Source organism: Protomyctophum bolini, assembly GCF_963924005.1.
Source record: "Protomyctophum bolini genome assembly, chromosome: 22".
In the NCBI taxonomy this organism is placed as follows: Eukaryota; Metazoa; Chordata; class Actinopteri; order Myctophiformes; family Myctophidae; genus Protomyctophum; species Protomyctophum bolini.
In genome coordinates, this window is record NC_137883.1 from 6280630 (window position 1) to 6294386 (window position 13757).

Consider the following 13757-nt stretch of genomic DNA (forward strand, 5'->3'; position numbering starts at 1 on the left):
GCAAGTATTATAAAAAAGAAAAAAGAAAAAGCATAATAATTATGCTGATTACATTTGAAAGGGATAAGAAGAACAATGAGAAATTGACTGGTTGACAAGATATCCATAAAGTTTATGTCACGAACAATAATTAACCTGAATTCATGCTAAACTGTTCTCAGAGTTTTTAATTTTCACGACCCACAAAACTCTGAGAGTATGCATCATCTCGTTTTCGAGGGGGTCCTGCAGCAACATACTGTACATAGTACAGCAAATACAGAACAATACAACAAATTCATTCATGCATACATAATCAAGGACAAAACAAACAACAAAGCTCTCCTAAAACTAGCCGCTCCCAGCCCACCTAATCACCCGCGACATAGTATCAATAAATCAATATATTCATGTAATGATATAAAGATGATGAACAATACACCGGAAGCACAAAGACAGGCCAAAAACCATAACAGACATGCAAATGCGATATCCTGCATTATATTGGAACCAAATTGGGCCATTATTGTACACTCTTGGAGTTGTATTGTACACTCTTGGAGTTGCATTGTACACTCTTGGAGTTGTATTGTACACTCTTGGAGTTGTATTGTACACTCTTGGAGTTGTATTGTACACTCTTGGAGTTGTATTGTACACTCTTGGAGTTGTATTGTACACTCTTGGAGTTGTATTGTACACTCTTGGAGTTGTATTGTACACTCTTGGAGTTGTATTGTACACTCTTGGAGTTGCAGGCCTGCAAGGGTCCTCCCTCGTACATGCTGCTCTAAAGGAACATTAAGCTTGGTAATAAAATTACCTGCAAGGTCACAGTTACATAATTCCCACAACAAGTGCTTGCGTGGCACACAAACATTACCCGTCCATCGCCACAGAGTCTATATTGTCCGACTATTGAAGACGGGGACGTGCAGAGAGCGCTAGAGAGGCAGGGGCAGAAATCCCGTAAGGAGGGCACTTTTGGACAAAAATAGCAGATCTACAAGCTCACAACGCGTCGCGCTGCGAAAGCAAACCAAAGCAAAGTTCTTGGTTTACCCAGGGAGGGAAGTGGACTAAGCTCGAGATGCAGCCACACCCTGCTCATAGAACATTTCATGGTAGGGGTTCAATGCCTTGCTCAAGGGCACTTCAGCGGTGGTCATTTTAACGTGCCGTTCCGGGGATTCGAACTGGCGACCTTCCGGTATCAAGACCACTCCGCAAACTGTTCGGCCATCGCTGCCTCAAGCTCTCAACGTAACACGTTGAGAGCTTGTAGATCAGCTATTTTCGGGTCACAACCCCAGCACTCTTTATCTACTGGAGGTGTACGACACAGATTTCTAAATTTTTTTGATGTTGATGTTAGTGGAAATGTACAAGGTTTGTCCTTTCAGCGGTCCTCTAAGCTACATATACAGTAGCCTCACCTGCCCCAGAAATGCATGGAGAATCAGTTATCACTGTACACCATTATTTAAAACCATTATGAATTGAATTGTATATGCAAAGCTTCTGGGAGTAGGCTAATTCATTCATTCAATGTCTGCACTAATGTTGCAGGTGCTCTTGAAATGAAAATCAAAAGTCAAAGGAGTCATACAAAGTGCACTTAGGCACACTTACATTTGATGCAAATGTTTTAACCACTCACTTCAGGACACACATTAAGAGTAAATGAACAAGGAAATCCATTTTCAATATATTTAATTAATTTTTGACAACATTTCAACTAATTGCCCCACTCTCATGGAAGCAGTGCACTCACTGCACCAACTATGACAGCATTACAGCAATTTATTTATACTTCAAGAAAGTCTTCAAAATAAGTTGTTTTTAACATTTTTATTAACGTTTTGCTGCACAATGACTCTCATTTTGAGAACTAAATAGACCAAATTGTGGCAATTGAATCTTGATTGCTTAAAAAAACAAGACACATTTTAAATTTGACACGATTGATGATTCGATGATGATTGATATTTGGTCAAACCGAACACAGATTGTCATTGGAATCTTTAGGATTAAAAAATATATATATATATTTAGTACTATTATAGTACTGTATGGACATTCTGTTTCAACTTTCACAGACGTGTCTCTACCCACTCAGCTACAGTCGCCCCATAGATTTAGGGCATCCAGCAGACACAGCATGCTCAAATTATCACATTTTGAAATGTGTTATTCTGGCCAAGTAATGGCTTTCCATAAGTGCTGATATAGAGTATATAAACAGCACTTAGATTTGTAGCACTCTGCTCCAGTCATTCTCAACAGGATTTGGGGGTTGTCCCCAGATGACAGTGAACTGAGTGACAATGTTATTGACTTTTGACCTTTTTAATAGGCCCCACCTTAAAAAAAAAGAGAAAAGACCATTACTGCATCAAAGTTAATCAACAAACTATGTATAGGTCAAACATTGGCCAAATTGTCAAATAAGAAGACAAACCTTATGAAAATAGCCAATCTTTTTTTTAATGTTTTTTTTGTGGCTTTCGCCTTTATTTTATATTTTTTATATAGAGGGACAGACAGTAGGCTGACAGGAAATGGGGGAGTGACATGCAGTAAAGGCCGTCGGGATCGGGAGTCGAACGCGCGGCACACTGCCAGGCCCGGCAACGGCCAAGGCCTCACAGCGCCTCACATTTGTGAGGAGGTGTGAGCTTGTAGATCGGTTATTTTCACGGAAGTTAGCTGTGGAACCGAGTCAAACTAAATGTACAGTAATACCTCAATATCTACATTCCAATTGACATTGCTTGTCAGGGCGAGGGGGTCCCCTCACTCCCCTGCACCCCAGTTCACATGATCATTTTGGGGGTTTCCCCAGTTCACATAATTTGATTATTTTGGGGGGTCGCGGACTCGCGGCCTGAAGATGTTGAGAACCACATGCCTATAACTACAGTAGCCCCAAAGTAGAAAGCTATAGTGTGCAGGAAAACGTTTGCGTTGGTTGCTTGGCAACAGTCAACTCCCCAGTCCAGTTGTGGAACTATTTATGTTAATAACCAATACATAGTGCTTGAGAAATGGTGCCTATATCACGCTCAAGGTGATGATTACTTCCGGCACTTGGCCTCGCGGCATGCCCACACAACTGAATCACAGCAGCGTATACGCCCTCTCATGTGACATTGCTTAAATGATTACATCTATCCACTATTAGAAAAATCCATTAAACATCTCTCTCTCTCTCTCTCGCCCTCCCCCCTGTTGTCTTAACCTTAAACCCAGCCAGTCTGTGCGCTGTGCACGCTGTGAGTCAGTCGGTGATTTATTTATTTATTTTTTGCCAATCACTGTTCCCCGCCTCTTGGTCTGCCTCCACCTGGGTAGGCCAGAAGCCATCCCAATGATTTCCTGTCACAGGCACTGCCTACACACAAGGGCCTCATCTCTCTCAGTAGTTGCTTGTAATTTTTCACCAGACACAGGAGTCCCTGCTCTATTAGGAACATTAATGCTCTCTCTCTCTCTCTCTCTCTCTCTCTCTCTCTCTCTCTCTCTCTCTCTCTCTCTCTCTCTCTCTCTCTCTCTCTCTCTCTCTCTCTTCTCTCTCGTTTGCTATATTTTTACTACAAGATGCTTAAATGTTGTGTAGAGTGTTGTGTGCTTTTATACTTGAGCTCGGATTGAGCTCGGATTTGAATGAAAAGTTCACATTTGAAAGAAAACAAATTATCCAACAGGTCGTTACATTTGTCATTCAAAAAATATGTTTTTTCAACGATTTTCTTAGTTTTAAGGGTAACTGTTGTATAATTGCAATATTACACTTGAGGGTGTGGTTTAACGTGATTATTGCCATGACAGTGAGTCGTAGTCGAGTTCCACAAGCATCACTGAACCACACCCTCTCGTGTAATATTGCTTAATTCTCACATTACCGGTATGCAAAGTTATGCATGGTATGAATTCTCTTCCTATCCTCTTTATATCTGCCGTCTGCCGGAGTTTAAATGGACAGGTTGGTATCAGTCAAAAGGGAGACATCCAAGAGGAAATACGTTTTGAAATGTCTATGGGAAAAATGCATTGGGATTAATTTCCTGGGCCACTCATCGTTCTGAAAGGGGGCGGGACTGCGATGCTCTGGCATATCTTCTCCAGCCAGACAGTTATCCTGTCATAATATGCAGAGGGGACTCGTGTTGTAGTTTTAACAGGACAAAAGTAGCCCTATACAATCATGGAGAGACCATTTTCTAAATTATATTGTTGTTGAGAAAAGTAAAGACCCTTTTTGTTTGGCACAAACAGAGGGGGGAAATACAATTTACTTTGAAAAATAAAACCATGAATGTCTCTTTGTCTATCTCTGTTGATTATTCTGTTATATTAAATTACAGTAAAAAGCAGCAAATTTGAACAAAATGATAGTTTTCACAACGTGCGCCCCTACTCATTGTGTCCTACAGAGGGCAATGTTGTCTGCAGTACGTCCTGAACGTGACGTCACCTGCTACCTGTTCCGGTGTCCGATCCGATGATGATGTTGTGTTGATACTACAGAGCAGAGCGGCAACACAGCCGTAACATTGCCGCCTGATACATTAATATGCCTACAAGGCTAAAGATAAAGTCTACCGGGTAAGAGTTCTATTAAATCTCCACCGTAACGCACTATGCTGAACAATAATATTGCCCACAACATGTATAATTGCCCCTATCTCAACAAATTCCAAGAGCGAGGTTCAGCATCAACACGCAGGTGCAACACATTGTTAATTAGCAGGCTGCGGTGTCTGGCGCGACATTTCAAGATTCTGTGTGGCAGAGAGAAAGAGAGTGCACTGCAGACTGAAGTTTGAACAATTGTGTTTACACTTGTGTTTCAGCTTGTACACGTGAAAAGGAAGCAACCCCAACCCGCCCTACAATGGCCATATCCCGCCCTATCTGTGTATCTTTTAGAAAAAACTTTGCGAATGCCCCAGCAGCAGCAGCAGCAGCAGCAGCAGAAGAAGAAGACGACAGTGTGACGACTTCATTATATGAGCCCCCGGATAACAACACCAGCAGCAGCAGTGTACAGGTAAACAATGCTACTGCTAGTGCTAACCCTGCCCTATGTTATTTAACATTTTGTATTATTGCAGATATTGTAGTAGCCATGCATACAAACAAACAAACAAACAAGTTTAGTTAGCGCAGTGTTAGTGGTGCTTTTTGTCAGTGGTGGAAGAGGTAGGCCTACTTATTTTTTCCTTGAGTAAAAGTATCAATACCACAATGTAGAATAGCCGCAATTTGCAACTCTAGATTTTTTTACAATTGGTTGAATCTAGAGTTGCAATAACCTCCATCGACTTCCTATGCATGTTTTTTGGTTTGTGACCTCCTGGTCTTAAATTACGTTAAACTCACCAACATTGCAGCTGTAGTCCAAGCTTGAATTATCCTCTTTCAATCTGGTGTCGCTTGTTTATCATAAAAGTCCCCATAAAAAAAGTTATGAGCTACTTTCTGTCCAAAATATTCCACAACTATTATTCCGAGCCGCCATCTTGGATTTTTTCAACGTGCCATAAAACAAGACGTGAGGGGGAGCGCTTGTTTAATAGCGTCCCTCCCTCCCTAGGGTGTCGGCCTCTTCTTTGGGTGTCTTACCTGCGCAGGTAAGATTCTATTAAACAAGCGCTCCCCCTCACGTCTTGTTTTATGGCACGTTGAAAAAATCCAAGATGGCGGCTCGGAATAATAGTTGTGGAATATTTTGGACAGAAAGTAGCTCATAACTTTTTTATGGGGACTTTTATGATAAACAAGCGACACCAGATTGAAAGAGGATAATTCAAGCTTGGACTGCAGCTGCAATGTTGGTGAGTTTAACGTAATTTAAGACCAGGAGGTCACAAACCAAAAAACATGCATAGGAAGTCGATGGAGGTTATTGCAACTCTAGATTCAACCAATTGTAAAAAAATCTAGAGTTGCAAATTGCGGCTAAATGTAGAAATGCTCTGTTACAAGTAAAAGTCTGGTATTCAGAATTTACTTGAGTAAAGTATTAGCGTAGTGGAGTAGAAGTATAGCTAGGCTAATTAAAAGGATTGGAAATTATTAATACTTACTTTACACCACTGCTTGCACAGGAATATTTTGGGAGATGCTTATAAAGTATAACCCTTGCAGTTGCTAAACTCTTTATTGACCCTGACCAACTGCTGTGCATTTATCACTTATCTTAACCCATTCAGGACGGGAACCCCTTTTGGTGTTTTAACTGGATTATGCTATTCTTTATCTATTGAAAAATAGCAGATCTACAAGCTCATAGCGATGAACCAAGTGCCACGCTACAAGCTTGTAGATCTGCTATTTTTTTTAAATCGTCAAAATGTTGCGTATATATATATTCTTTCAGAGCAAACGTTTTTAACTCAAATCTTTGCTTCTTGGGGGTGCCTGGAACAACATCTTTTCAGATGGGGCCCCGTGGCCAAATACAGATAATTCTGGGGGTCCTTGATATGACAAAGGTGGAGCGGCACTGACAGGTTTTTCAGAAAACTATTAGGATTAAGAAAACATTTTTGTAGAATCGTCCTCAGGTCTAAATGGGTTGAACCAAGAGATGAATATCTACATGTATATGTTGGAAAGAGAGGATTTCCCCTCTGGGTGATCAGTGCATGGAGTCCAGTGCAGCAGAGTTAATCTCTTAGATTATTACGGAAATCCTGATTACCATTTTATTTGATCCCCTCTGTGTGAATATATACTTTACCGTATTCTCACAAAGACTTTAAGCTTTTTCAATAACATGTATATGATAAGTGTAGTTTGATAATTTTCTACACATGCCAAACAATACCTTTCTCTCAAATATTCTCAGTGTATGTCGTCTCCACTGTGATAAAGGGATACAATTTAAATTGACAAACATTTTATTTATTGCATACAATACAAATGAATAAAGAAAATAACGAATGAATAAAGAACAGGTCAGCTCCATATATGGAGATCTAATGGTGGCAGCGAGGGAAGTGTCTTGAGTGTACAGGGTTTGATGAGTCTGGCCATATATTGAGCGTGTCTTTCTTGAGTGTACACTGACTGTACAGGGTTTGATGAGGTCAGATCAACAATGGAATGTCAGAACAGGTCAGCTCCATATATGGAGATCTAAGGGTGGCAGTGGGGGCAGTATCTTGAGTGTACAGGGTTTGATGGGGCCCATGTAGCCGGGTAGGGCCGGGCCTTAATTTCGGGCCTGTTGAGAATAATTCCGGGCGTCACGGCTGCACTAATAACTTTGCAGCGGGCCCCGATAGAGTTTGAATGGACGGGTATCGGCACGTGTGTGCTCCTGTCCGACACCGAGAGTTGAGATACTTGGGCAAAAACTGAGAAGTTCTGAAGCAGCAGACGGGCAGAGGCAGATCTTTCGGAGTTCCATTTTTATTGCACAACACAAATGCATACAGTTTTGACCTCTTACGTAGGACCAAAGGGCACAGTTATTTGTGGGCACCTCCTTGAAGGGACACGATCATCTCCACATGATTGACACCCTAACCTGCAGCCTTGGAATGCAAATAGCCCTCTGTCTTGGTCAGTGGCCGTTATCGCTATTTACGATGGAATACCAGCTGGAGACCCCTGGGCTGTCTAAACTCCAGTTGGTCAACATCTAAAGTTAACTTTAGCCTATACTTGAACAGTCATTAAGACCTATGGATGTGAAATAGCAGTGAACGGCGGTTCATTTATGAATAATATATACTTCACGCGTGTGCTTGTGTGAGTGTAGTCAGTGTGTGTGTGTGTGTGTGTGTGCTCAACAAGTACACCTATCACCATTAAGACGCCTGAGGGCGAGAAGCTGCAATCCAGCTACATTGGAAGTGACTGTTCATATATTGTACAATGAGATTTCTTTAACAATTAACACAATGATTGATGATGACACTGAAGTTGCATTGTGTCTGTCTGTCACCTGTCTCCCCTCTGCAGTGCTGGCACTCCTCTCTAGATTGGAGGGTGCTGTAGAGGAGGAGGGGTGTTTGTTCCTGTCTGTATTATGCTTGGTCTTGTTTATGTTGGGTTCTCTAAATGAATTGGACCTGTGAAATTGAGTGTAGTTGTACATTTAATATTCCTAAAATATAGTAGTGTGGAAGAATTACTCGTAGGCCTTAGTTGGCCGTGTGGTTGAGTTAATGAATGGCCTTGCTGATTAGAGGATGGTTTGCCCCACCTGTTTAAGAGCAGGATTGCTGCAGGTGGAGGCAGTTCAGTCTCACTTGAGGCTAGGTAAGAGACAAAGGGGGGGAACTGCCAGCCAGGGAAAAGCCTGTAACAGTTCCTGCTTGTCTCTTGAGTGTACATAGTTTTGAAGTGTTCATTTTGTTTTACTGGAACGTTGTTTTGGCCAGTATTATTTATATTTTGTACTTTGTCGCCGACTTGCACTGCACTTTCAAGGTAAATAAAAAGCCTAAAATGTTCTTGTGGACCTGTCAACTTCCTGGAGCTTCTGGCCGAAAGCCGTGTGTGTGTGTGTGTGTGTGTGTCTTTGTTTATTTTTGTGATACTCTCCCTATGGAATTAACAAACAACATTGGACTTTGTCTCTCAGTGCTCTTCCCTGTTTTCCCCTCCGTCTATCATATCGAGTCCACTTCTCCCCGTCTCTGTCTGTAGATGTGAATATCATGAGCCTCATAAAAACAATTGTGTCCGTCACCTCACCTCCCACGGTGTCCCACACTGCCATCTCTCTCTCTCTCTCTCTCTCTCTCTCTCTCTCTCTCTCTCTTGCTCGCAAAGCATACAATGTATATAGACGGTTCATAGGCTACACTCCTGTACATACTTCATAGGATATACATTGCTCAGCCGCTCTAATATTGGTGTCATTGTGTGTCTTTGCAGCCACGGCAGAGTTGATTGACGTTCCGACGTACAGTGTTCCATCACCGTGTCTGGTGCAGATCCGACAAGGTGGGAGAGAGACCGTGGGAGAAAACGGACCATCACCCCTCGACAGGACAATGACAACACCAGGACAGGTGAGCGGGTTGAGGGGGTTGCGTGTGTGTGTGTGTGTGTGTGTGTCTGTGTGTGTGTGCGCTCGCGCACAGACATGGCAATGATGGCGTCTTACCTCAGCAGTAGACATTTCGGTTCTTTATGTTCTGTGTAGGATGTGCGTGTATCTGATCCAGGAACAGATTAACCCATTCTGACCGGGCACCCATTTTGGTGTTAGCATCATGTTATGCTTTAGCTATTGAAAAATAGCAGATCTACAAGCTCATATCGCGCCACCGAGTGGCGCGATACGAGCTTGTAGGTCTGCTATTTTTGAAAAATCGAAGAACGACTGACATTTTTAGAATCTGATCTCAGGTCAGAATGGGTTCATCAGACCAGTGTGTGTCCTAGTGGAAACCTCGTATGAATCTGATCTCAGGTCAGAATGGGTTCATCAGACCAGTGTGTTGTCCAGTGGAAACCTCGTATGAATCTGATCTCAGGTCAGAATGGGTTAAGACTCACAGGGGCCCCTTGGGCTTATTATCTATCTCAGGGCCCTCTCAGTGATGCCCAGAATAGGCCAGTCGGGTGGACTCGCAAACGCAGTAATCGGATTGTAAGGCATTTGTTGGTCAAGAAAGCTGCTGTAGAGAACTGTTTACAGGACTTACACCGTAACAGGGTTCGAGTGTAATGGGTTTGATGAGGTCAGATCAACAAATGGAATGCCAGAGCATGGTCAGCTCCATATATAGGAGATCTAAGGGTTTGATGAGGTCGGATCAACATTATGGAATTAATTATGTACTGGCCATGGTGCACGCATACGCCTGGGTGACGGCAGACGGAAGACTGCCTAGGCGAGCACTGGTGCTTTGGCATGATCAACATATGGAATTATTCTGTTCTGGCCATATATGGAGCGTGTCTTGAGTGTACAGGGTTTGATGAGGTCGGATCAACATAATAATGTAATGTCAGAACAGGAAGGGCGGGTGGGGAGGGATATGGAGATCTAAGGGTTTGAGGTCAGATGTAGAGTTGCTGGCCGGCTCCTGCAGTCTAGGTGATGATCCAGTCTTCTCCATGTATGGCTATCCAGGGTTAGGTCAGGTGAGGTCAGTGTCGCGATCTTCATATGGCCATATATGGTGGCGTGACGTGACGTGTCACGCGGCATGATGTCATGGAGATCTAAGGGTCTCCGTGATGTCACGTGATGTCACGAGGCGTGACCATATATGGTGACGTGATGTCACGAGGCGTGACCATAACATGGAGGTGTGGGTGACTACTGACTAATGGACGGTTTTCATAGTAAATGCGACCTTCCGTCACAACAAGTTGAAATATGGAGATAGTGATACAAGGTTTCCTCCCGACAGCGCTGATTATTGTCTTGGTCGTAGTGATGGAAATAAAGATGGACTCCGCTTGCCTGTGGTTCATTTTCACATGGTCAGCCCATTAAGTAATGGGCACATGGGAATCCATTTTCCAAGCTATTCATATCAGTCAATTTGACCATGACCATTTAATTTGATAAATGGGCTGCATTATCTGTCTAATTTCTGAAAGCGGCAGCAACTGAGTCTATTTATGCCAGGGGTGAAGAAAAGGATGAATACGAGGGGTAAATATGTTATCGTATCAATCCTACTGGTTAATTAAAACGTCTATAATATATTCATATTAAAACGGATTTGTTTTGCCATCGTCGTCCTAGCCAGGGCAGAGCCATGGCTCACTGAGTGGTAGAGCAAGGGCTGTTGTTGGCAGAGCTATTTGGTGGATCGGTCTGAATCCACGTTAGCCTTATTATATAGGCTCGTTTTGAATTATGAATAAATGCACTGCCCTCCGCTCTCCCCAACTCGTGCGTGTGCGTGTATGTGTGTGTGTGTGTGTGTGTGCACCGTCAAATTACAAGGAAGGCCATTGTCTGCCCATGGTTATCTGTGCAAGCATAGGCCTATAAACGTAGACGCCCTTTCCGGCTCTGGAGCGTACATGTGCTCAACGGAGGTCTGTCTGTTAGTGCTGCACGATTCTGGCTCAAATGTGAATCTCAATTTTTGAAGAATTGAGATCACGATTCTCACACAATTCTCATTTTTTTCCCCATCAATATTTATAGAGAAATAAAAAACTTAAATGAATCGGACAGCCAACTAGTGCTGCACGATTCTTCACAAAATGAGATTGCATAGGTGTCTGAATCTAGATCTCGAACTTTTTTCAATTAATTGTGAAGCGCGTGTCTGTCTGCCTGCCTGCCTGTCTGTCTGTCTGCCTGCCTGCCTGTCTGTCTGCCTGCCTGTCTGTCTGTCTGCCTGCCTGCCTGTCTGTCTGTCTGTCTGCCTGCCTGCCTGTCTCTCTGTCTGTCTGTCTGTCTGTCTGTCTGCCTGCCTGCCTGCCTGTCTGTCTGTCTGTCTGTACTGTGTGACATCAATAGAACAATCAGCAGTAGTCACAATATAACTCAGGCTCTTATAGTCTCCGTGCGAGATACAGTACATCCTACAGTATGTAAACAATTTATTCACAGCACTGTTCTTTGATTTGACATTATGTTACTCCAAATGTACACTAACGGCATACTGTACATGTCTTCTCCAAGCAAACTCTCGAGCACAACATGCAATGACTTATTTCAGTTATTATTGGCCTGTCTCCAGCCCCTGAATCTCTAGCCATGCCCATTAAAAGAATATGTTCTTCTGGCGATGAAGTCAAACTAAATGTATATTCAGCCTGAGCGTCGGGCTAAGTTATTACCATCATTTTAACTAACTGAAAGAACCGTTGTTTTATACGGGTCTGATGGTGGTTTTAACACATTATGTTACATTAATGTGATTGATTAGAAACCCAACTCATATACCATGCAATACCATTCTGGGGGGGGGGGGGGAAACAATGTAGAACTTTTTCAAAAGTGCCTATTTTATCTACAAATGCCTAGTGGCTTCCCTTCCCCTAAGGGAATTGATTCATAGGAAGAGGGACAGTGGCCGTGGCACTATAGGTCAGACTCCAGAAGGCCCACCACAGGCAGACCACCCTCAAGAAAAGGTTGTTCGGACTGGCACCGTCTCCCAGTTGCCCTAAGGGTGAGCCCCACATTCTCAGCCTTCAGAAAGGACTATTAAAACAGTGGTTGAAAGATGAACCAGACATGTGATGAGATATTTTTTATAGACTATAGCTAAAGGCCCACTCTAAATTAGTTTTTAATTTACCGGTATGCTTGTTGTTGATTGTTGATGTGCCTTCAGTTAACTTATGTTGTATCGTTGTTGTAGTGTAATCTTTTTTTCTGGGGCAAATGTTTGCCGAAAATAGCTGACTAGAACTCTGTCTACTTGGCATTACTCCAAAGTATACCGTGTTGCTTGGATGACATTAATTTCAGTATGGTATAGAAACATGCTTTTAACAGTTCATTTATCATTGTGTTAACTTTTAATGTAGCCTATTTATTCATTGGAAAATAGCCCCCATGCGATAAAAGGTTCTATTTTATTTACTAAATTAAATTGTCCTTGGTCTCATTAAATACGCCATGATGTTTTGCCAACATTGACTCGATTATATCAGCGTTTTAATGACTAGGGCGAAAATGTAAACAAGCTACATCTAAAAAATAAAGCCATTAACAGGAGAAGGCTGTGTACTTATATTAAATATGTTTATGGGGGACGCTGTGACTAGACAGTGATGTACTGTATATGGTCCGTCACATCTCTAAACCATTTACTTACCTCGCATCCGCGGCGTCCTTTGTGTCATTCAGGGCCCTTTGGGGGGTACAGACGATGTACCGCAGGTCCGCAGCACTAAACATCTATTTGCCCGCAGGGTTTTTTTTTTATCTGCTGGGAATTCATGCATCTGCTTTTTACACCCCCCCCCCCCCCCCCCCCCCCTCTAGTCATGCATTCTTCATTCATAACCGATGGGGACATGTTTTATCCCCGTTTCTGGTCAGACTGAATGCATTTCCTTTTGGGACACGGAAGACTGATATGTTTGATTTGTTTTTGTTTTTTTTTGCTAGGCCGATGCCTGTTGGGATTGGGAACGATGGGAGTGCATGCCCCTCCGGTTAAGCATTATCCTACCCATTGTGCCCATTATCAGGTGCAAACGAACGCACTCTCTCTGGTCCTTTCTGCGCCATGGACAAATTCACTCACACATTTGTGGAAGAATATATAGAAGGATCACATCTCAATTCAACAATTTAATATGTTTTTTTAAAATATTTTTAAGGTGTGTGTGTGGACTGTGGGTGGGTGGTAAAGTGATGGGGGGCCCCGAGGCTCTCTTAAGCCTCTTAACATGGTTTTAAGAGGCTGTGATGAGTGAAGGGGTGATGGGGTTGATGGGGGGGGGGGTTGCGGTGGCGGTGTGGGCGGCAGTGACAGAATGGACAGTTGATGGGCTCTTCAGTTGACATTGAAACGCCCTCTCTTGTGAGACGGAAAAAATCCTGATCTATACTTTGTCAGCCAACCGTTTTGCAAGTTTTAAATGAGGCATAGTAAAGTGGACGGTTTGATCTGATGCTCATACTGTCCAGGTCGTAACGCACTTCTCATCAGAATCCCTATAGCAAGAGCCTTTCAAAAGGTTTCCCTGTCTCATTTCGGACCGAATACACCATCTCCCTGCTAACCCACCATTGCATCCATGATCCACGGCAACGCTCCCTCCTACCTCAAAGAATTAAGTCACCCTTCAACCCTCCACCCTGCTCCCTCCCTCCCTCC

At 43.0% G+C, this 13757-nt stretch overlaps 1 protein-coding gene across 1 annotated transcript in view; it reads left to right on the forward strand.

Moving 5' to 3' along the window:
• Positions 1-8888: 8888 nt before the first annotated feature.
• The window catches only part of LOC308310283 (leucine-rich repeat transmembrane neuronal protein 4-like), a 178629-nt gene continuing 173760 nt past the window's right edge, over positions 8889-13757 (forward strand). Inside the window, exon 1 of the mRNA XM_080756558.1 lies at positions 8889-9014. The gene's annotated coding sequence lies outside the window, so the exon portion shown is untranslated. The remainder of the gene's footprint in view (positions 9015-13757) is intronic.